Here is a 24,704-nt window from a genome sequence, read left to right as displayed (position 1 = left end):
GTACAGGCAAGAAAAGAACATACATCACAATCCACATCAAGGAATGGATAGATCAATCATGTACTCACCGAAATTGATTACTGACAAATTGATTAGAGACATGGCATGCATAAAACCCACCCAATCCCCACTAGGGCTGTTAACACAAGTAGTACAGCAGCAGACAGGCCACAGATATGACGAAAGTCCAAAGCCCTTGTGTAAATGGCTGTTACACCGAACCATCCTTGCGAGCACATGGATAAGGGAAGCAGGAGTGGCCTATGTGAGTCAGGACCCCAAGCAGCAAACACATACACGAGACAAGCCTGAAGGGCCCAGCTGGAACAGACAGTGGATGCTTTCAAAAGCCACAAAGCACCACACCGTCACATGAATGCACAATAGACAAGCAATTTTAAACTATATTAACTAATTAAACTATCTATACAAAACCTATATTACCTAATTAAACTAACTATCAAGAACCATATTAACAAACTAAACTAAAAAGAAAAATCAAAAATGGCCACATACGACCCGGTAGGGGAGGCACCCAGGAGGGGGGAGGTACAGGGTGCACCTCAACACTAACATGCGATGATGTTGAGAAAAAAAAACCTCCATGGGCTCAATGCCTGCACAGCACAACCTGTGTGGGAGATATCTCGTCGTCCGAGTCACCCTCTGGCAGAAAAGGTTGACGTGGCACAGTACCATGACCATGCCTAGGCGAAGCTTGCTCCTCGTCGGCAGCAAGTCTGCGGGACGGGTGAGCCTGGTTCTGTGCGGTGATCATACGTAGGTCAGCATGTAGAAGCTTGCATGATACGCGTGCTTCCTCTTGCAAGGTAGCATGTGTAACAAAGAGTTCTTCCTGCATGGTCTGGCTGGACAACTGGTATACCTCCCGGCAAGCACATAGCTCAGCCGAGATGGTACTCTCTAGCTGCTCCAACCTCTCCTCTGACCGCCTCCTCTGGGTCATCATGAGCACAGCCAGAGTAGATTTGAGGGATTCAAAGTCAACCCTCATGGCCTCCATGTGTGCCTTTGAGTGAGCAGCAATTTCTTGATGCAGAGACACCATTTCAGCCCGGTGTGCCCTGTCAGAGGCCGCCATGCCCAGCGGGAGCGAGCGGGCCGTGGACTGTGCCACCCGCTGCTGGAGTTCCACCTGCCTAGCAGGGGGGAGCACTGATTGGGCCACACGTTCCATGCTCACAGTGATGTTATCAATTGCTGCCCCCTGGTGTTCTGAATTGGCAACCATGGCTTGCTCCCACTCAGTATACCCCAGTGGCGCGTGGCCACCGTGTTGCTGGGCTTGACACCTGCGGGGCCCAAGGACATGTTGTCCTTGTTTGGTTGGCACCGCCCGCGGCTGCAGGACTACATTCCCCCATCAACTTGATGCCCCAGGCACATCAGCAACTGGTGTGGAGGGTGACCCTGCGTCCCGATCCACCACAGGCGGAGGTTCCACCACCGTCTGGCCCCTCATTGCAGGTGTCGCGGACAGAGGAGCATCCACATCAGAATAACTCACCCCGGACGAATGGACCTGATGCACATCCAACTCGACATTGTCGTCAGTGTGTTCATCCGGGCTAGACTCATTGCCAGCCATAAACATGATGATGTACCACCCCACGACCCCCACTTGTGGCGGGTTGCAGGTGTGATAGCAAACATGTGTCTAGCACCATGGTCCAGGCCGGAGTCCGCCATGGAGAAAGGGGGAATTACCACCCCATTCCATGGTTGGTGGGGCGGTACTTCCCCCTTTCTCCTGGCCCTTCCCCATTCCCTTTTTTGCCCCATAGGGCTCAATGGGAATGGGGAAGGTGGCAATTACGGTACCACAAATTGCGGTACCCTAATTGCCATCAAGATCCCTTTGCGGGTCCCTACTTTAACGGCTGGTCCAGACCAGCCGTTCAGGTTGGGAGCCGCAAAGGGACCTCGTAGAAAGGTGTTAAGGGGTTAACAGCGCCGCAGCCTTTTACGGCGCCGTTAACCCCTTAACTCCAGGGTCCTAATGAGGGCCATAGACATCACACAGACAGCCAACACATGAAGCAGACATGTCAAACACATGAGAACCTGGCATGCATGCCAGGTCACTTTGACATAGCATCAGTGAGTAGGCATGTAGAACAGTGTAACACGGCTCAGAAGCGGGTTGATGCAGTGCTGAACATGTGTACGTTACCCACTATCTACATGAACAAGTACATCATGATGTGTATCAATAAACGTGAAGGCAGTGCAAGGGCAAGTTCAGGCATCACGTGCAATGTGCATGCATGGCTACAAGCAAACCCCCCCCCCCCAAGTGAAAATGCAGAGATGCATTGCATGGCAGTGAACGGGTGACCAGAGACCTGTGTATTGACAGACAGTGTTGACTATCATCAATTGCATGATCTGAGTCAACTGACAACACAGCAGATGATGATGGGACAGTAAGCATCACACATGATGAACCCTCAGTAGTACACCCACGTGTGCAGAAACCACTACACCAGTTGAACAGAGTCAGTAGGCCTGAAACAGGGGGAGGCCTGTGCCCCACACAGACTGTGACACCCTAAACATATGTGTGATGCAGGACTGAGCCAGAGTGGGCATGGAATGGATGATCAAATGCCATGAAATGTAGGTCATCCTGGACACGTACTACAATGATCATCCAGTCAAGGACACATAGGGGCATGCATGGAATACACATGGAGCATGAATGGGCACTCATGTCCCTTTGGAGCATCTGCCATCTGCACAGTCCAAGTGAGACACCATGCATGAAGGACAGAGGATGTACCCCACTGCATGTGTCTGGCAGGTTGGCTGGTGGAAGTTTGCATGTACACAGGAGTCTTGAACATGCCATTGCAGTACGCCAACATGATGCACACCAGTGCAATGGTGAAATTGTGGTGCGGGGGGTGGAGGGGCAAGGGAGCATGCCTACGTGGAGTACCCGCATGCAGGCAGAGGACACATGCAGGTCAGTCATGCAATGACATAGTCCCAGTGCTGAGAGGAAAGACACCCCAGGCTACATGCAGAAGGGCCAGTGAGCTGGAACATGGACCGGAGGTGCAGCCGGGTGACTATCATGTGAGTAGGGTGCAAGTGTGGAGATGAGGACAGTCCCCGTCTGCTCTACACGTCCACTATCCTGCACAGCAGGCACGCATCAGTGAAGCATTGCATGACTTGCACATGAGAAGCATGTACACATGACATATAGTGGCAGTCAAGCACAACACATCACACAAGCAAAACACAAATGGCCTCGACAAACACGCGACAACACTCACTTGACAGGGCATCAAATTCCAGCATCTCTCTCACTCCTTTGATCATTTCTGGTGGTATGAACCCCGCAACGACTGACTCGTGCGGAGTGAGGTGTTCCTCCTCAGGTGGTGGCCCACTGCCAGTCACCAGAGTCATGTTCTAATTAGAGGCACGCTTCACCTTAGTGCTGCGTTTGAGGTCATCCCAACGCTTTTTGCGCTCTTGAGCTGTGTGCACCTCATGGCCGAATGCACTCACATGATCCGCAACTTGCTTCCAGTGGGTATTACGATGGGCAGCTGTAGGTTGACAATTCGGCCCCACTAGCATATCACAGTAGTGTTCCCGCACGTAGTCTACAAGGAAGTCCAGTTCCTGCACGCAGAAAGGCTTCTTCCTCGACGTGCTGGAGGCCGTAGCTGTGTGTTGGGGTCTCAGCCTGTACTGCAGGTGCAACCTTCCTCCTTCTGGACGCTGGTCTGGACGCTGGCTGGCAAATGCCACCCTGATCATTATGGGCAGTGGCGCCGGTGGATTGAACCGAGGGAGTGGCAGGGGGAACAAGGACGGAAGCCCTGACTTGCGTCAGTGGTTAATGGGCGCCCTGGAATGGACCCTGCACAGCAACATCTGCTGTGCCAGGGTCATTGACCGGGACTGTCCTGGATGGTAGACTCACAACCGGGGTGGTGTCGGCTGCATCTGCCCATACACTTGCCAATACCCGGCTGGTCGGGGCAGCAGATGACATTACTGCCCCAGGGACACGTGCCTCGGTCAGGGCAGCCCTGTGTGCACCTACGGTGTGCCTCCTGACCTCCTGGAAATCTTCCATGGACTCTTCAAGTGCCAACGCAGCCTGCGCTGGCAAACCCTGAGCATGGGTGATTGTGTCCACAGTTGCACCTGCAGCCTCCACTACCCCTGGGCCCGTGGCAGTAGATGAAATGGACTGCCGGGTCACGTGGGCACCAGTGATAGATGCAAGAACTGCATCTCCTGGAGCCGCAGGGGGTGGTGGCATGACTGCACCAACACGTGGCACAACATTGTGCCGATGTGGTGCACCCCTGCCTCTTCCCCCTCTGCGTCCACCCTGGACACCCTGCAGTCCCCCTACTCCCTGGTCACCCCGGCCACATCCCTGACCACGCCCACCATGTAGAGTATGTCCATGGCACAGATGGAGTAGTGCCGGCACAGATGTAGTAGTGCCAATGGGAGGTGTACACGACAATTGTCCTGGGCAATTGGGGTCAAGGATTTTTTTTATACAAGATGTTAACAGCACCCCTGCACCTGCAAGGCTGTATGTGACCCTGGTGATAAAGTGACGGGTCACGCAACACTCAGGCACACCAAAACTGCAGTAAAACCGTACGTGTGGGACTACTATGACCTCGAAAACGGATACGCAATACACAGGGGCACCCGCAGTGGGAAAAATAGCGTGCACGACTCACCGTCAGACTTGCGTGATCATGAAAAACTGGCGTAGCCAATACCCCGCCAAAAGAAGAGATACGTCCTTGATCCGCTGTGAAGTTGTGATGGCGCGCGAAACATCACAAAGTAGCAACACACACGTCGGTCTTCATGAAAGGCACGTACAGCGAACTGCTGGCCCTGCTCATCTTTAACCCGTGCTGAGGGAAACGCCCGCACGCGTCACGTCACTTACACGCTTAGGCCCTTTCCTCGAATTGCACGCATTAACACGTGTACTTGTTTATTTTTCCATGTGCGGATGCACCTGTGCTGACAGAAACGCCTGTGCTTATCACGTCACATATGTGCTTACGCGCTAAGGGCCTTTCCACGAATTACATGCTGAGGTGCAGATTTTTCATGTGCCAAATCACTCCGTATTAAGCTGGCCACGCAACAACACACGGAAGACCACGCTCCTGCCCAAAAAGCTGATTTACTTCCCCCCAGAGCCCTGAGCAGCCTCCCACGAGCCAGCTACAGCTGCCTGCCTGCCTGCTGCCACCATGCCCTGCCATTTTGTGCCTGCACATCTGCCATCTGCACGGGTCCAGTTGCTGTGACCACCCCTGCTGGAACAGAAGACTCCCGACTGGTGTTCCATCACTCCACAGCCCAGCCCCAGGACCCAGTTGCCCACCCAGACCTGCCTCGGGGGTCGCCATGTCAGGGCAAACACCATCAGAGACCCCTGGCGACCCCCAGCCAGAGAGGCAGAGGGCTACCAGCTTCAGTGACAAGGAAGTTGGTATCCTGGTGGAGCAAGTTCTGGGGCATTATGATGCCCTCTTCACACCATCCCGCGCCGACAGGGAAGGACGGACGAAGATCTGGACGGACATAGTGGGTGCCATCAATGCAGTGGGGGTGGCACCCCGCAACATCAAACACGTACAGAAGCGCTGGGAGGACTACAAGTCCAGGACCCTCAAGAAGGCCTGGCGCCTCTTAGACGCAGCAGATGCAGTGGGGCGGCAGGGCCACCTTACCATCCAGCAAATGAGGGTCCTGGAGCGCATTCGTCCAGTGCTTCACCACCAGATCCTCAGGATGCAGGCCTGTCTGGAGTTGAGCGGTAAGTGGCCATGCATTGCTGTGTGAAACAGGGCATGTTGCAGTGTGCTGTTAGCTAGCTACTTGCCTGTATGTGTGACATGGGCCATGTATGGATGTGTGTGTGCAGGGACATGATGGTGCTGCATGTGAGACCAGTCATACGTGAACCACATGGATGGTGTATGTGTTACAATGCAACATGCGGAGCAGCGTGCGGAATGCACACATGAATGCATGCCTGTCTCTGTCCTTGGACATGGTTGGGGTGTGAGAGATGGGTGCTGCTGTCATGGACATGTATGGTGTACATGTCTGTGTGTCTGAGTAGCGTGTGTGTGACTTGGAAACACCATGGATGCATGACACATGTCCATGACGATGTGTTGATTCACTGATGCAGCCTAGTCATCCTTGTATCCACTGTCTGTGGGGTGTACAAGGCCATATGCATGCAACTACGGTGATTTGCATGCATGTGATCAGTATGAACCATGATGCTTGTGAGTTTCAACCCACCATTGTATGTTTCAACAGTTCCTTGGAAATAGATGCAAATGTTGATTGCATGCGCCATGCCTGTTTCCGCATGTGTGTTGCCTGCATTGACCCATGTGTTGTGGAGGGACATGACGGAAGTGACGTTTGACAGTGCCACTCATGTGCTATTGCTTTCTGTCTAGGGGACTATTGTACAGTACCCTGATGCTTATGTTCTATGTCTCCCTCTACACAGCGGCGAGTGAAGAAGAGGGCGGAGATGGCACTGTGGAGCAAAGTGGCGGGGATGCCTCCACCGGCCGACGATGCAAGGCCCAGTCACCCTCCCAGGAATTACCATCATCTGGGAGTGAGGGGACTGGTGCCGCGTCTGCCACTATGGCTGCAGCAGAAGGGGCGGGTGAGCCCCCACAGGGGCTTGCGATGGCAGAAGATGGTGTGGAGCCATCCAGGTTGGTGGTGTGCACAGAGGAGGAGGACGCCACTACTGAGCCGCACATGGGGCCTGGTGGGGGTGGTACCACTGGTGCAAGTGGTGCAGTCCAGGGGCAGGGGCAGGGGGCAGCACAGGTTGCCATGGAGGGGCCTGTGCATGTCACTGTCCCTGACACTGTGACTGCACCACCATACACCTGCCCCATCCCAGGCCCGTCCACAGGTAGGGGGGAGGTCTACGTCTTCTGACACTCCTCTACCTGCAGACGAGGTGACCCGTGAATGTATGGAGACCGTCCTGATTGGTGTTGCGTTGTGCACGCGTGACATTTGTGATGGCGTGCGTGCTTCCTGGGGGGACCACGCACGTCATCACAAAGAGCTGCATACCAATGTGGCCCAGTTGGGAGGGGCCATGGTCTGGGGTTTCTTGCATGTGTTGGGCACTCTGGCGGCCCTCTCCTCCATTGTGCAGACTATATGCCAGTCGTTCACCATGCCGTCTTCTGGCCCAGATGCCACCAGGGCCCCCTGTGGACCTGCCCCGACCAATGCAGCCAGATCAGTGGAGTTCTCATCCCTGCCACAGTCGGGAGTTGGAGGTTCAGCAGGGGTGGACACCCCAGCAACTGGACCCCAGCAGATGGAGGATGTGCCAGCATCATCGGGCAGGGCACGTGCACGACGGTACCGGTGGATTCCATCAGCCCGCATGCCGTCGTGCTGGCAGAGGCATTTGCGTCGGAGGCAGCGGCAGGCTCAAGGTGGGAGGCATCATGGCTCGGGGCCATCAACATCAGAGGGGCAAGCATCGGCCGGAGGGCAGGAGGACCCTGGAATGGGAGTGTCTTCTGTGTAGCAGCAGTTGGGCCAGCGGATAGATGCAGAGCAGCGGCGGGCGGAGGAGGCACGGCTCACTATGGTCAGGGCAGAGAACTCCATGCACAGAGCATTGAGGCATGCTGAGTGCCTCGAGGCAACTCGCAGGGAGTTGGAACAGGCCATGACTGCATCCCTGCGAGACCTCGGGGACAGGGAAGAGGCCCGCCTCCGGGACATCGACATGGAGTTCGATGAAGCCCTGGCCCGGAACATCACAGAGTGAGCTGTAGGACTTGCCCGTCGCCATTGTATAACATTCATTGGTCTTAGGTTTCCTTTGGTTTTCTTTTATTTTGGAGTTAATGGACATTGCTCCACTTCGTGTATATAGTTTTTTATTCATAAGAGTTTTTCATAGGTTTCCTTTTATTTGTGGATCATGGATCATTTGGACTTCCTTTGTATATAGTTTTAGACTTGTACATACTTTCTTTTTATATGTTCCCATGGATCAATGTTTTTTTTAATTTGGATCATGTTTTTATTATGGACCACTTTTTTATTGGACATGATTTTTCTTATTTTGACTTCATTGGATTTGAAATGATTTTCTTTCAAAAGCTGTCATTGCACATTGGTTTTCAGTTTACAATTCCTCCAACTCAGTTCATTATGTTTTTAATACATTTTTTATTACTTCTAAATTGGTGTTGTGTTCTGTCATTGGTTTTGTGCATGTCTGATTGAACATTTCCTCTGTCATGTGTTGCCACTGTGTGGCTCCGTTGTGCATTCCTGCAGTGGGCATGGTGGTTCATTTAGACTATCATGGCATGGGTAATTTGGGAGTTGGTTCTGCGGATGGTTGCATGCTTGGTTTGGGGGGCAAGGGGGATTAGGTTGGCTTTAGGGACATGGCTCTGTTTTGTTGGGACATGTTGTTTTTTGGGACATGAGTCGGGGCCTGCTGGCAGGTGCCCGTCAATGATGGGTGGGTGGAGGGGGACATGAGTCGGGGCCTACTGGCAGGTGCCTGTCAATGCTGGGTGTGTGGAGTTACAGGGGGACATGAGTCGGGGCCTGCTGGCAGGTGCCTGTCAATGCTGGGTGGGTGGTGGTTCAGGGGGACATGTGTCAGGGCCTGCTGGCAGGTGCCCTTCAATGCTGGGTGGGTGGGGGTGCAGAGGAACATGAGTCGGGGCCTGCTGGCAGCGCCCGTCAATGCTGGGTGGGTGGGGTGCAGGGGGACATGAGTTTGGGCCTGCTGGCAGGTGCCCGTAAATGCTGTGTGGGCGGGGGTGCAGGGTGACATGAGTCGGGGCCTGCTGGCAGGTGCCCATCAATGGTGGGTGGGACATGTGTTGGGGCTCACAAGTGCATGGTAATATGTGGGCTGCCTGCAGGACATGGCCAGGGTGGATGGGCTGCCTGTGGGACATGGCCAGGGTGGATGGGCTGCCTGCAGGGCATGGCCAGGGGTGTAGGTTAGTCCCCTGTGGTGTGGGCTGCCTGCAGGGCCTGGGGAGGAGGGACCCACACTGCCAAATCACATGTAAAACTCCCCGCACACCCCTCAGAACACACGTACCTCTTTCGCGCTAGCAAAACCGCGTGTAAAACTCCCCGCGCACCCCTCAGAATACACGTACGCCTCTCGCGCTAGTGAAATTGCGTGTAAAACTCCCTGCGCACCCCTCAGAAAACACGTATCCCTCTTGTGCTAGCGAAATCACGTGTAAAACTCCCCCCGCACCCCTCAGAATACACGTACGCCTCTCGCGCTAGCGAAATCGCGTGTAAAACTCCCTGTGCACCCCTCAAAATGCATGTACCCCTCTTGCGCTAGCAAAGACGCATGTAAAAGTTCCCGTGCACCCCTCAGAATAGACGTACCCCTCTCGCGCTAGCAAAATTGTGTGTAAAACTCCCCACGCACCCCTCAGAATACACATACCCCTCTGGCGCTAGCGAAAATGCATGTAAAAGTTCCCATGCACCCCCAAAATACACATACCTCGCTCGCACAGGGCGTATCGCATGTGAAACTTCCCGCGTACCCCACAAATACACGTACCCCACTCGCACAGGGCCTATTGCGCGTGAAACTCCCCGCATACCCCACAAATACACGTACCCCGCTCGCACAGGGCCTATCGCGTGTGAAACTCCCCGCGTATCCCACAAATACACGTACCCCGCTCGCACAGGGCCTATCGCATGTGAAACTCTTAGCGTACCCCACAAATACACATACTCCGCTTGCCCTACCGAAATCACATGGGAAAAGCCCCCCTGTGGTGAGGGCTGCCTGTGGGGCATGCACTGGGTTGATGGGCTGCCTGTGCGGCATGCACTGGGGGGATGGGCTGCCTGTGGAGCATGGGGAGGGTGGATGGGTTTCATGCGTGTATTCTGAGGGGTGCGCGGGAGTTTTACATGCGATTTTGCTAGCGCGAGAGGGGTACGTGTATTCGGAGGGGTGCGCAGGGAGTTTTACACACGATTTCGCTAGCGCGAGAGGGGTACGTGTATTCTGAGGGGTGCGCAGGGAGTTTTACATGTGATTTTGCTAGTCCGAGAGGGTTTGTGTGTTCTCAGGGGTGTGCAGGGAGTTTTACATGTGATTTCACTAGCGCGAGAGGGGTACGTGTATTCTGAGGGGTGCACAGGGAGTTTTACATGCATTTTCGTGGTTGGGGGGCTGTATGCTGGTCCACTGGCCTTTGCGCCATGTACTGGATTTGTGCGCTGTTCATAGCGCACAGGCAGGGTTGGGGGCGTAACTGGCGCTGCTGCAGGGTTGCTGCGCCACTCTGTGCCACGGCTGGTTATGGATGTTGAAATCCATGAATACGTTGTGCGCTGAAATGGGTTTTGGCGCACGCGGCTGGCGCAGCTGCCACACGCGCACACTGTGCGCCAGCCGCCTGCGCCACTTGTGCGCCGATTTCTATGATTTGCCCCCTTAGTATCAGTGAATTGGGAAGAGGATTTATGCAACTGGAATGTCTTCTGGTGGTCCAGGGGATGTTTATAATACACGTTTTGTTAATGATTGTGATTAGCCAACATGCCCTTACCCTTAGATGCAACTAGTGCTCGGAGCCACGACCAGCACTGATCCTCTTTATTAAGAATAATATCAATATTATGTAATTTGACTTTTCTAGATCCACTTTCCTCTATGGTGCAGTGGTACGTATACTTTAGCACAAACTTACTAGTTTTCCTGGTCAAAGTATCAGTATTCAACTTATTTTGTGTTTTTTTCGTATTTCCTTGATTGATTCTTACATATTTTGTCTAGGGAGAATCATCATATCCAAGTACTAATAAGGATTCAGTTTGCTTAAGTACCACCTTATACATTAACTTGGAGTTTAGATGTGCAGCAACTAGATCCAACTTGTTAATTTCTCAACAAATACACCTGACAGAGATCATGTGATTCAAGGAGGAGAAGAGAGGGAATCACAGAAAATAAAGAAAGTAGTCTGGAACAATTTAACATTATTACAAGGCCCACGGAGGCAAGGCTGTCTCCTGTTTCGAGCCTGCTGCAGTCCCCCATCACATACCGGAGAAGCAGGAGCTCCAGGCTACGTCCCTGCTGGAGCAGAGGACCCACGGAGGACTCCTACATGCCCTGCTGCATTTTACGTGCTTCTCGGTAAGCGCCGAAGTCATCCGTGCAACGTTCCTAAAAGCGCCAAATCAGCCCCTGTTTTATTACAAGCGCTTCAATTTGAAATGCAAAATGCGTTATTTGCACAATCCTCGCCTTGAACACCTAATTCAGCCCTCGTCGCCATTAAGGTACATGAGGTACCTATCCACTTGAAGATGGCCGCCCACCCGATGCCTGCTGCCCTTTCCACCTAATTTGCCTCCAAGCAGCCTCCTGATTGGCCTACTGGCCTATCTCTTCCGCCATTGGGCGCCGGCAGGCAAAACCGGCCCGCTCGCTCCAAGGCCTACGGAGGCAAGGCTGTCTCCTGTTTCGAGCCTGTTTGGAGCCGTGAGGACCGTGTGCCAGTCCCCCTGGCCCATCTCATACAAGGTACACCCTCCCTTGCCGCTGCTCTAACATAAGGGGTCAATTCTACCATACTGCACGTATGTGCAGAAAGAGCTGTTATTTTTACATAACCTGTTTGCTCGACCTTGTCCCCTGCCTGAATACCGTCACCCCCCCTCTTTTCTCTACCTTCTTCACCCAAACGTACGTGCAGAGCCTCCCTACCATCACCTCCAGGGACTAACTTGACTCTGAGCACAGTGCCGCTTTGCTACTGCCTCCCTCCACACGGCCTCTGCCATTTGCTCTCATGTATGCCCCTATATCTGAAACCATGTCTACTGCGTGAGCTACATAGTCACTTATTGCATCTTGAAGAACTGCAACCTACTGAACGCGCCTCCATTGACTTTTGCCTATGTAACACACTTGTATTGCTCTCATATGCCCTGCAACTGCATTTAGCACACCTGTGATTAACATTGACTAGCTTAAATATGCCCTGCGCACAAAACTGCATTCAGTATATCTGTGACTAGTATTGACTACCTTTGCACCTTGCTAGTGACCTATGCCTCTGTGTCCCGATTGTTAAAATCGAATTTAGGTGACCCACTGCCTCTGCACTTTGTTAGTGACCTATGCTTTTGCGCCGTGATTGCTAAAAATCGAATTTAGGTGACCCTTTGCCTATGCACCCTGCTAGTGACCTATGCTCTTGTGCCTTGATTGCTAAAAACTGAATTTAGGTGACCCATTGCCTTGCACCCTGCTAGTGACCTATGCTCTTGTGCCTGATTGCTAAAAATGTAACTTAGGTGAGCCATTGCCTATGCACCTGCCAGTGACCTATACTTTTGTGCCTTGATTGCTAAAAACCGAATTTAGGTGACCCATTGCCTATGCACCCTGCTAGTGACTTATGCTTTTGTGCCTTGATTGCTAAAAATTGAATTTAGGTGACCCATTGCCTATGCACCCTGCTAGTGTGACCCACGCTTTTGTGTCTCGATTGTTAAAATCAAATCTAGATGACCGTGTGCCTTTGCACCTTACTAGTGACCTATGCTTTTGTGCCTTGATTGCTAAAAATTGAACTTAGGTGACCCATTGCCTTGCACTATGTTAGTGACCTTGCTTTCGTGCCTTTACTGCTCAAATCGACTTTAGGTGACCCATTAGACTAGACCTACGCTACCAGACAACAACTACACTGCACCAGTCTATCTTGCCCAACATTACAATGTATCTCCATGCGCTTTATACAGTGTTACTGAGATTAATACTGCACATCTTGAACAGCCAATACCTAATCATGCTACCCAACTCACCAGCACTTGAGCCCGCACATAACCCATACATATTAACTGAAATGAACTCCACACCTTGCCCTGTTCTCACGAGGAACCTTAGACTATGTGCCAGGCTCGCAAGACTCTATGACCCCCTATCTAAACTAGCCCACAACAAGGTGACCAGGAATCCATCCCTACACCCTCTTCAACTGAACAGTAGACTCCACCGTGAGCCCATCCGTGACCAGAAAAGTACGCACGAATCTGTACCACCACCCCCAAACCTAGTAGATCTCGGGACCAAGGGTGCACTAATAAATGCCCGCTCCATGCTAGCCCATGCATCAGACATTGCTGACCTGCTACACAATGAAGACCTGGACTTCTTAGCAGTCACCGAATCTTGGCTTCACCCCACGGCAGGCCCTGCAATTATGCTACCAGTTCCAGATGACTACACGCTATTAAGACTTGATCGCACCACTTCTAGAGGTGGAGGTCTTGCCATCATAGCCAAAACTAAATTTACTATCACAATTGAATCACCTACCAATGTTAGCTCCTGTGAATTTCTAACAGCCAAGTTAACACTATCTAGTACTCAATCCATCTCCATTCACCTTATCTACCGACCACCGGGCCCCCTAGGATCATTCGAAGAAGACCTCACAGACATCCTATCAAACAATCTTAAAAACTCCTCACATTGCATCCTACTAGGAGACTTTAACCTCGGTTTTAGCGACCCCACAGACGCCAATGCCAGTACAATCAACAACACCCTAGAGGAACTGGGCTTCACCCAGAAGATCACAGAGCCTACCCATATCAAAGGGAGAACTCTGGACTGGCTAGCTGTGCACAACTGCCCAGTCCTGGTCTCTGCCATACTCCCGCAGCCCTGGACAGACCACTACTTGATCTCGTTTACCCTAAAGGCAACCCCAGCACAAGCTAACAGCATAGCTCCAGCTGTCCAATCCCGAAATAAACAAAACATCACCCCTGAAAATCTGATCCCGCTTATCACACCAACCTTGAATGCCATCCCGGATCACACTGATCCATTCACGATGGTGGACATCTATAATAAAATCATGCTCTCATCCCTTGACGCCATAGCCACTTTGAAGCTAAAAAAGAGCAAGCCCCGAAAACACATGAACTCCTGGTTTTCGCCTCATCTCAAAGCCCTCAGACAGGAAAAACGACGCTGTGAAAAAATCTGGCGAGCTTCCCCCTCAGAAAATAACAAAAAAAACTTGAGTAGTCTAGCCTCCCAATATAAAAAAGAAATTATACTGGCCAAACAAACGTCATATAGCACGCAAATCTCACAAGCTAAATCTAACACTAGAGAGCTTTTCACAATACTTAAAGAGGTTGAATCCCCGATCCAAGTACCCGATTCGTGTTTCAAAGATAAAAATTGGTGCACGGGCATTCAAAATGCCCTACCGAACAAAATCTCCTCGCTTAAGACCAAGATAAGCATTAAAAAAGAATCTCTGCTCTCCTCCACCAAGCAGAGTACCGTCTCCCATAAAAAGGTTCACCTGACTCAATCCTCCCCCCAGCGCACAACCCCTCCTTTAACTTCCACAAAGTATCCACCAAAGAGGTAGAAAATACCATTCTCACCCTCAAACCCTCAAACTGCCACGGAGACCTAGGCCCCGCTCAACTGATTAAGGATGCTGCCCGTGATCTCGCACCATTTATTACCAAACTAATAAATGCGTCTTTCACATCAGGCACCGTACCTAATAATTTAAAACAGTCCTGGGTCCTCCCTCTGCTTAAAAAACTGAATTTAGACCCTTCCACCCCAACTAACTACCGCCCTATTACCACAGTACCATTCCTTCTTAAAATCATCGACAAAATAGCATACCAACAGATCCAACACTACCTTGAGCACTTCCATCTCCTAGGCGTCCAACAATCAGGCTTCAGGCCACAGCACGGAACCGAAACCGCACTCATAGATCTCAAGGCACAGATAGACGAGTTGAGAGACCAGGGGAATACAGCATTATTGCTTCTCCTTGATCTCTCTGCGGCCTTCGATCTGGTCGACCATGAGATCTTGTGCAACCACCTACAAATAGCTGCCCACTTCTCTCAAGAAGCAACCAACTGGATCCAACCCTTCCTTAATAACCGTACGATGAGAGTCTTCTCATTATCAGCAGCAGCCGACCCTACCCTATCACGTGCGGCATGCCTCAAGGATCTTGCGTCTCCCCTACACTTCATAACATTTTCACGAAGCCCCTTTTTGATGATCTAGATGATCTGGGTATCACCTACACCAATTACGCCGATGATACCCAGATCCTCATCCCGATGTCGGGGGATTATGACAAGGATTTGGCCTTCGTTAATAAAGTGTACCTCATCATCCAGGCATGGATGGCCTCACACGGTCTATGCCTGAATGATGACAAGACGAAACTTCTCATTCTAGGCTCTACACACTACCTCAACAAACTGGGCCACAAATACTCATTGTTCATAATTGACGATAACAAAATCAAGGTAGCTAAGGAGGTTAAAACCCTCGGCTTCTATCTAGATTCCACCCTCACCTTCAACAAACAAGTGAACGCAATGGCCTCCACCACTTCCTACACTTGCAAACTCATCAGGGCAGCCAAACCCTTTCTCTCCCCCACCAACTGTACCACCTTGGCCAGGGCGCTGATCCTGTCCAAGTTGGACTATTGCAATGCCTTATATGTAGGCTGCAACAAATATATCTCTAACAAAATCCAAATCCTCCAAAACAATGCCCTTAGAGGGGCCCTCAGTATCCTGAAGAAAGCCCATATTTCAGATTCCAGAAGATCTGTCAATTGGCTATCCACCAAGGACAAGATATTCCTTAAATCGGTGTCTCTGATTCATAAATGCCTCCACCAAGCAGCCCCCCAATACCTCATCGCCAGATTTACTAGACCTACCCTCTCCCGCCCCTCGAGAACGGCCAATTCCATCCTTCTTCTGGTGCCCAGGTTCAAACGTACTACATCTGCAGGCAACAGCTTTCCAATAAAAGCAGCGCAATTCTGGAACTCCCTCCCTCCTACTTGCAGGGAGGACATTCCCTACCACCAGATCAGAGCCAGGACCGTCCACTGGCTCAAATCTCTCGACTCATAACGACTCTCAGAGACCCAGATGTGCCACTACCATGTGGCTCCTCATTGAATGTAAATATGTTTATAGTATTGCCTTTAGTGTACGTGTTCTACCCTTCCTATTTGGCGTGATACATTCGTCACTGTAACCCTAGCTGGACCTCACCCCACTGTATGTAACTAAGCTTTGCAACCCTCTTGCTGCCTTTGCGCCTGGCTACCCTTGGGTTAGGTGTGCATTACAAATAAACAAATACAAATACAAATATCATAAGAGTCCCTGTTCAAAACCAATAATGAGAATCATTGTTCATTGTGGTATGGCAACTCCAAGTCCTACATCAAAAGTTAATTTAAACTTCTTAGCTGCCCATCCGTAACTAGACATACTTTAGTATTCAATAACCATTCTGTGTTAGTAGTTTAAGAATCATGCCTCTTTTATGTGCTAAAAACAGGCAATGTTTTAATTAAATATCCCTTCTTGTCAGTCGGAATTAACTGGGTCAACATTCTCATATTCACCCATATATGATAGGTCCAAAATACTGTCCGCACCTTTTGTCTGAGGCATTATAGACATGGTATTTGTAATCATTTTAGATGTTGTCAAGGATGGCCAAGGATGGTAGTATGCTCTGGTCTTTATCTGTGGGACTTTATTTGGACTTTTATTTTCCAAAGCTAGTGCACTCTGTTTGATTTTCATTTTTTATGTGTTTTTACATTTTTAAGCTTTTTTAAACTTCCTACTCCTTATACTTTCTCCGTAATCACGATTCTCGCACTCGCGAATTTTACAGCGATTTGCGATTTGGTTAAAAATCCAGCCACGTGTGAAAACAGCAGCTTCCTTGCTTTCCTTGCTAAACATTTGTTTGCCTCTTAAAACCATCCCTGAATCATTGCTAGAGTGAGCCTGGACTAATATTAACTAGATACCACTCACCCTGAACCTCTAGAGGGAATTAAAAGCATTTTAGCATATTTTTCACTTCATTGCTAGCACATATAAAAGCATTTTGGGCCTGTGTTTCAAACTTCTGTAGTCTAAGCTTGCTGGGGAGAACTGAATTACAATTGATTGCATTTCTGAGAACTGTGTGCTTTCCTTCCATTTCCTTGCATTGCATAAAGGGGGAGTGGATTGCCAGAGAAAAGTGATTACATTGTTTTGTTGAAATCATATTGAGTATTTCTGTACTGTAATTTCATTCCACCCTGCATCCATTTGAAACCATAAAAGTATTGTTGCTATCTTATCCATCCTATAACCACTCATCATTGATTATAAAGAAGTGTGCTAGTGCCGGATTATCCATTATTGATTACTGCTCAGATTAAGCGTGATATTCAATTATTAATTTATTATAAAGTGTGATATATATATCTATTGTTTAAATTATCAAATAAACCCTTTAAACTTGCGAAACAGAACTACTTCTTGGCTCAGTGGGGTCAGGGGGATTCCAAGAGAGGGGTGTTATATAGGGGTAGTCATCCAGAACGCATGAACTGGACGTAAAGATACATCAATAAGGGTTTCCATTCAGTATCCCAGACTAGGCAATGACTTAGCTGTAGTGTTGAATTGAATCCTCTTACAAATTGGGAGCTCGAGCCGGACGTTTGGGTTAGATCTATCACTTGTGCAGATTAATACAGAGTGCCAGCTGACCAGATACACATATCCGGTCGGATCACCACGCTGTGTTACGCTGTAAAGCACTCCTCAAAGGAACGCTCCAAGGAAAAGGTCTGTTTTGCAAAAATAAAATACAAACTTCTGTAAGTCAGGAAGGAACTCAAATTCCAGAATGACGACCTTGGTAGATATGAAAATAGCCAGAGAGCACTTCTTACATAAGCTATTTGTGAGAGGTGAGTGGACTCATCAGGACCAGACGGTCTGGTTGCAGGCAATCGTACCCCAGATCACTGAAACAGGGTCAGATACATGGAGAGATCAGGGTCCCTTACATGTGGCCCTGAGTGAACTATACATGGCTCCTAAAGCTAAGGATGAACAAGACAAGATGGTTAGGATAGCGGCATACCTGTACCTATATATGGGAGACATGCAGGATAAATGTACTGAAAGCCAAGATCTGGCGAATAAGCGACAGATGGCGTTAGAGAAGGTCCAATCTGACCTGGTCTCTTCTGAGCAGAGGCTGCAGGGGAGCCAGGAGTCAGAAAATGATAGTAGGCAGTATATCATTAAAATAAAATAGGACATGGATATACTGCAACAGGAAAAGACAGACCAGGATACCAGAATTCTGGCCTTGCAGAAGGAATGCCAAGACAGTTTGGACTCCCTACTGCAGAGCCAGAAAAAGCTGGAGCAACAGATCAATTTCAACAGGGCATGCACAGAGCAGGCAGCCACCCTGCAAATCCAACTAGACAGAGAGAAAGAGGAGAGCAATAAACTGATCCTGAAAGACCTGGATACCCAGGCAGAGTTTGATCAGGAGCGCCAGAAAGCTGGTGCCTTCCAAAGGCAAAGGGACGACCTGGTGTCACACATTCAAGCTCTTGGTCAGGAAAGGGACACCTTAGGCCAGGAAGTCTGCCACTTAAGAAGAAAAATGGAAGAAAATCACCTGGCCCACCAGGGACTGGGTGACCTCCAAAAAGAACACCAGGACTTGCTAGAGCACACCAGGAGGGTGGAGGAGGCTCTGGCAAGACACGAGCAGGCCAATAGGGACACAGCTCAGGAGGTAACCCTCCTGCAGCAAAGACTGGCCCAGTGCTCCAGGACCAATCAGGAAACGCAGAGAGAGAATGAGGCTCTCTGCCAGCACAACGATAGGCTCCAACAACAGGTAGCGATGCAGGAGAGACTGATAGAGTCTAGTAAGGCCTTAACTGAGGAACTGAAGGCGCAGGCTCTTGCATTGCAACAGGTAGCAGGGGCGGATAGAGACCAGGTGCGCTGGGAAAGGGAAACTCCTGAGCATAACCTCAGGAGCCCTAGTACCAGAGGCCTTTATCTCTCTCAGTCCCTGGATTCTGCCACCCCCCTGTCCCCTGGCGCACATGAGCACCGGGCCACAGGGATGGCAGATTACTATCCAGCCAGAAGCATGGGGCTCATAGGCCAGTACCTCCCAGGAATGGATGGGCGGGCATCCGGGTATGGGCACCCAAGCACAGTGCAATTTAGTGGGGAACCCCAGGAGAGTAGGCCCATTAAGGGCATCCTGAAAACCTCTGCCCAGTTAGGTCTGTGGGGGGGGTACCCATCAAATCCTGGCAGCAAGGAGGAATCTGAAGACTCCTCTGAACGGCGCAGGACGCAGGAGACCAGGTCCCCACATTCTGCCAGCCATTCCCAGGCTCGCAGAATCCGGGAAAACCTGGAAGATCAGACAGGAAACTCTGGGAGCAGCGCTTCTGAGTCGGAGGATGAATGGACCAGGGTTACCCGAACCAAAAAGGCCAATAAGGCAAAAAGGGCCTTGCTTAAGGACCCATTGAAGCAAATAAAGGCAATAAGGAGTGTCATCACGCCTTATCACAAGAACACCAAGTATTCTGCTTGGGAACACTTGGAGCTTTACGAGCAAATGATGGAGACTTTCCATTTGAAGGACAGCAGTAGCTGCATCCAGTACGTCAAATGGACATTCTCCCCAGAATACTCCAGTTTCTTTGCGTGGCTGGAGGACCAAAATCATTTAAGATGGTCCACCTATAAGGCGGCCATCTTGAAACATTTTTCTGTTCACAGAAATCCTCAAGAGGCTCGCAAGGCAGCCTACAATTTGCAATGTGGGGAGGATCAGGCCCCACAAGAATTCGTGCAAGAACTGAAACGTGCCTTTGCGCAGACCACCAGAAGGGTGCGCACAGACAGCAGAGAATTTGTCAATACATTTTTCCATGCCTTGCCCAAATATTTAATGACCCAGCTCGTGAGAGATTTTCATGAGAAAAGATCTTTAGACTGGGTCATTGAACAGGCTACCCGGATCTATGAGGTACAGAAGCCTATCAAAAAAGCAGGGGGCTGCTGCCAAGGTGGCAGAGGTAAAGGTCACCCCCGTTTTGGATTTGTAGATGGGAGGGCCTAAAAACCTACCTGCACCTAATAATGCTAGGCCCAGAAGGTCCTCGGGCCAGTCACAGACAGGGAGTGAAAGAGGTAGTCCCACAAATGGGGTCCCTCGCTCTCCTGACTATGTAAGTCCCCGTTACAAGGGAAACAGACCAATCCTGGGTTATGTGTGGACTCCTCCAGCCGAAGGGGGGGATCCAGCCAAGCACTGGACCCAGGGAACTTCCCTCCTAACTTCCCCCAGGAGGGCAGAAATTCTCCAAATCCTGGGCCGAACTTTTTCCCCAGGTATCCACCCAATATCCAGCCCCAAAATCATCCATCCTTCTTTCCCCAATTCCCTGAGCCCAGACAACCTAATCCGGGAGAGGGGAGGCCAAGGGTGGAGGGGTACCAAAAATCTTCCCAACCCGGGGTACTACCAGAGAAGGGATAGCTACCATTCCCGGGATCAGCCCAGGGGAGAAAATAGAGCCCTGTATCAGCCTGAGCGGGTTTCCCAGTTAGAGCGCCAGGTCCAAAATATGGCACGGGATCTGGGTCACATACTGAGGGCTCAACAGAACCCTCAGATGAGCGTGCCACCGCAGAATGCCCCAAACTCTGGACCTGGTACTCCAGAACAATGACGGGGGCAGCACCCCGATAACACACCAGTTCCTAGGGAGGAGGCACAAGGGGAAGGGGGGTGTAAATCCTTGGAGGAAGCTCCCTTCCCAACTTGTAAACAGCCCCTGGAAAACCAGGAACCGGAAACAAAATCTCCTGCCCCTGAAAGCCCGCCTCCCAAGGAGCAGAGGGGGGGTAGGAGAAACAAAGGACCCAGACAGACCCACTTTGTGGAGGAAGTACAGGTCTTCCAATTTGAGGGAAAGGGATCCTCAGAAGATCCTGGGAAAAGGATCTTCTCCTTCAGAGATGGGGGAACTCCTCCCAAAGAAAAATGGGTCCCAAGGGATGTCAATTCAGACTGGGGAGATATGGAGACTGAGCTACCGCCGCCCATCATCTCATCCCAGAACCCACAATACCGAAATCCCCTGGTTCAAACCCATCCTGATGACTGCCTCCAAAAAGGGGGAGGCGGCCCAGAACCGGAACCAGGGGAACCCACAATGGCTCTGATCTCCAGTAGCCAACTTTTTCTTTCAGATTCCCAAGGCTCTCCACAGAATTCTGCCCAAATTTCTTCTCTTGCAATGTCCAAAACCAGAAAGTTAGCCAACCAGTTGTCCAAAAATGTGCATTATCTGTGCCCCCTTGAGGAGAAGGAGGGAAGATATTATGCCCCGGTACAAGTACAGGGGCAGGGTACGATTTCAGCGCTGATGGACACGGGATCTCAAGCTACCCTTCTGTCCAGAAGGGCCTTTGATGAACTGAATGCAGGAAGGGGGGAGAATTACCAAATTCCTCTCACCTCTCTTCCTGGACAACTGCAGAACTTTGACGGGAAGGAAATTCCTGTTGAGGGGACTGCAGACTTGGACATTAAAAATGGGCGACACAAGGTGAAACACCCGGTCATAGTAGTGACTCCAGAGGGCACCACTTGTTTACTAGGGAATGACCTCCTGAGAAGGTTGTCACCCCTAATAGATTGTGTCAACAAGATCCTCTGGACCCAGACTAGCCGACCAATAAAATTAAAACAGAGTGTCAACCATGTTAGTTTAAACGGCACCTGCCACATGGTTGAACAAAAATCTGACCAAGTAGAATTTCACTTCCAGAACAACCAAATTCCAGACGTGACAGTAATAGCAGTAGGACAACAGACTGGTGATGGGGGGTCCTCTCTATTTCTGAATATCAACCTTCCTTCCAGTTTAAAGTGGTATTCCACACTGGAAGGAAACACCCTGAAATTCTTTACTAATCCACAATCAGAAATTCCCACTCCTATAGTCCAGAAAGATGTGAAATCAGCTCAGAGCCTGGCTGATATTCAGCAAATTGGACAGCAGTTGTTCATCCCTGTTCAGTTAAATGATGGGAAGGACTCTGTTCTCGCTCGAGTGTGCGTGAACAATGGTAAGAGCTTCATCAGCGAAGCCATGTTCTGCCAACTCCCAAAAGATCCAGCCATTCCCACATTCAAACTGATAGACAAATGGGAAATGGACCTGGAAGCACCCAATTCCAAACATCTCCTGCCAAGCAGGTGTATGCTCAAAATCTCCATTGGCAACAAGAGCATAGTCCACAATTGTTGGGTCGTGCGAGACGTCACTGCCGCTTTTTACTTAGGCAGTGACATTCTCAATCGCTTTGCCATTAGTTTGGACATAATAAACTTCAAAGCTTGGTCCCGATTAGCGGATAATCCCATGGGCTTTGATGATCCAGAAAAAACATTTAGGTCAGCTCAATTGCTACCTTATGCAGTTGAAATTCAGATCAAAGAGGAAGTCACCATCCCAGAAAGGACCCGACAATTCTCCCTGGAAGTGAAAGTTAAAAGAGGACAACATTTGAAAAACCCTGATGCTTACATACATCTAAACGCTTCTCTCCAACAGCAAGGGTTGGGGGTAAACCCAACTCCATTAGTCAACATAGAACATGACACTATTCTAATAGAGGTGGATAACAGCGACTTAAAGAGTATTACTCTAGCCGCAGGCACCATCATTGGAATGGCGGTTGATGACCGACATTTTTCCATCGATTTAGGAAATGAACTGTTAGGACCAATCCCCAAGGACTGTTTTGACAGTGACAGTGAGGACAATACAACACCAGACAGGATGTTTACCCGGCATGGGGTGAACTTCCTGGTTTACACTTCCTGCCCTTATGGTAAGGAAGATGTGACTTGTGACTTCAGGAGGGATGAGGTGATTTTCCAGGTCCATGAGGGTTGCCTTTCCCACCTGAAGCCTCCAGTCCAAATCAGCACTCTGACCAGGGACTTCTCCACCCAGCTGGAGGAGGCCGCTGAGATAGCCAAACCAGAAGTCTTTCCAGGCTTCAGGCAGATGGTGGAAGAGAGAGTCAACCTAGCTGATGCCTCTGTGACTCTGGAACAAAAGCAAAAGTTGAAACAAGTTTTCTTGGATTTCCAAGATCTCTTTGCGGTAGACTCATATGACTGTGGTCGCACCGACATCCACACAACAACAATCCCCACGGACCCTGGCATGACTCCAGTGTTTGTGAAGCAATATCGCTTGCCTCTCGCATCAATGGAGTCCCTTACTGAAATAATTAAGAACCTTGAGTCCAGGGGAATAATCCGTCCCGTCCACAGCACCTTCAATAATCCGGTGCTGGGAATATTAAAGCCAAACGGCCAGTGGAGACTCTGCGCTGACCTTAGGGAGCTCAACAAACGGGTCCATACTTCCCGATGGCCTCTTCCCTACATTGACCAAGGGCTGGCCAGATTCAGGGGTCACAGGTATTCACTGCAATAGACCTGACCAATGGATACTGGACCGTGCCGGTCAGTAGGGAGGACCAATACAAGCTGGCTTTTACCTTTGGCGGCCAGCAGTATACATGGACCCGGACTCCCTTCGGATACCTCAACTCCGGCAATGAATTCAACATTTTCCTACATAAGGCCATGCCTGACCTGGGTGCGAGGGGTAACCTGGCTTATGTAGATGATGTCCTCATCAAAAGTTCATCTGTGGAGGAACACATAGCAGAGATCCGTTATGTTCTGACCCAGTTGAGGGCCGCCGGAGCAAAACTTTCCTTTCAGAAAGCACAGTGGTGTAGAACCCGTGTTAATTTCTTGGGGCATGAGATTACTCCTCAGGGTCTCTGTCCCCAGGAAAAGAAAGTGGAAGCACTTCAGAAACTGAAAGACCCCACAACTCTGCAGGAACTAAGGAGCCTCCTTGGACTGACTAATTACAGCAGAAAGTTCATTGAGGGCTACGCAGAGATCACCAGACCCCTGGTTCATCTTCTGAAGGGGGGTCAAGTGGAAATGGGGTCCAGAACAAGCCGAGGCGGTAAAACAACTCAAAAGAAGCCTCTCACAAGTGCCTTGCCTAGCTTACCCTGTCAGAAACAACGAGTTCTTCCTGGAGACGGGGTTCTCTAATACGTGCTTGACGGCGGTATTATACCAAAAGCATGACAAGGTCAATAAAGTAATCTCCTATGCGAGCAAAACTTTATCCTCTGTGGAGGAAAAATTCAACGATTGTGAGAAGGCACTCCTGGCAACGGTGTGGGCATTGAAGAATTACCACCCGTTTATCCAGGGGGAACACATCATAGTGGAGACCCCACACCAGCCTCTGCAATATCTCCAAAGTGATAGAATCCGGGCCGGAAATGTGAGTAATTCCCAAATTACTTCCTGGATTCTGTCAATGCAAGGCTTTCCTGTGGAGGTCAGATATGGCCAAAACAAGAAGAGTCCCCTCACGCAAGGTCTGGCTGACTTGTATGATTGTGCCAGAGAAAACTGTCTCGAGGACGAAAGTCTAAAAATCAAGGACAACACAGAGGCATACCTTAATTCTCCACACAAAGTCTTTGAAGAAGACAAGTGTGAGGGAATGCCCACTGTCTATGTGGATGGATGCTCTTACCATGTTGACAACGACGGGGAGAAAGAACTGGTGGCTGGC

The sequence above is a fragment of the Ambystoma mexicanum genome, chromosome 7q, assembly GCF_040938575.1.
Source record: "Ambystoma mexicanum isolate Mex_15411 chromosome 7q, UKY_AmexF1_1, whole genome shotgun sequence".
Taxonomy (NCBI): domain Eukaryota; kingdom Metazoa; phylum Chordata; class Amphibia; order Caudata; family Ambystomatidae; genus Ambystoma; species Ambystoma mexicanum.
This window is presented reverse-complemented; position numbering follows the sequence as displayed.